We start from the raw sequence: 908 nt of genomic DNA on the forward strand, positions 1-908 counted from the left end.
GTATACAGTATAGTATATGTTTGGTTCATATATATATATGAAATTTATATTTAGAGAAGAATCTTGTGGTATATATTAAAATGGAGAGAGGAGAAAGAGAGATATAAATAAATTAAACTCAGAGTTTTGTCTTGGTTATGGAATAGATGCTCCTTGAAACCCTAGCTCTCTGAGGTGCTTCTTTACACTGTTATTCCACCAATGCCAACATCTACTACTTTCTTTATTTTAATTTATACATCCATCTTTTCCTTGGATTCTATTCTTAGCTTGTCCATTATTTTCCCTCTCTATAACTGATCACAAGTTTTTTTTTTTTTCTTATTATTTTTTTATATATTAGATTAGATCATCGGTTCCCAAAGATCATTCTCAATAATTATGAAAAACACTAGTACTGCCTCATGAAAAAGTCTATATATAGCACTACTTGCATTGTATATATATGTGTTAATTAATTGTGTGTCATATATATTTTAACACTGTCACATCCCAGCATGCAATAATATTCTTGCACTTTTGAGTTATTTCTTTAATATATACACATATATATAATATAGGAGTAACATATTATTATATTATATGTATGTCATAACATATCAAATCAAACTTATATATGTGTATATATATCAATTAATTTCACTGAATTTCATGTCCTCTTATTTTATTATTTCTATATATATTATTCAGATCATATGATAAAGGAAACCGAAGCATCTTGAATTGATCATCTATTTAATTAACGTTGTTTGGAGTCCTTTCATTCAGAATTGGGAACTGTCCCATGAACTTTAATTTATATCTTGACACTTATAATTCTATAACCCCTACTCATGCTATATAAATACGGTTTAAGGTTAAAATATACTCTTATGATGAACAATCATATCTTTTATCTTAATTAATAC

The sequence above is a fragment of the Arachis ipaensis genome, chromosome B02, assembly GCF_000816755.2.
Source record: "Arachis ipaensis cultivar K30076 chromosome B02, Araip1.1, whole genome shotgun sequence".
In the NCBI taxonomy this organism is placed as follows: domain Eukaryota; kingdom Viridiplantae; phylum Streptophyta; class Magnoliopsida; order Fabales; family Fabaceae; genus Arachis; species Arachis ipaensis.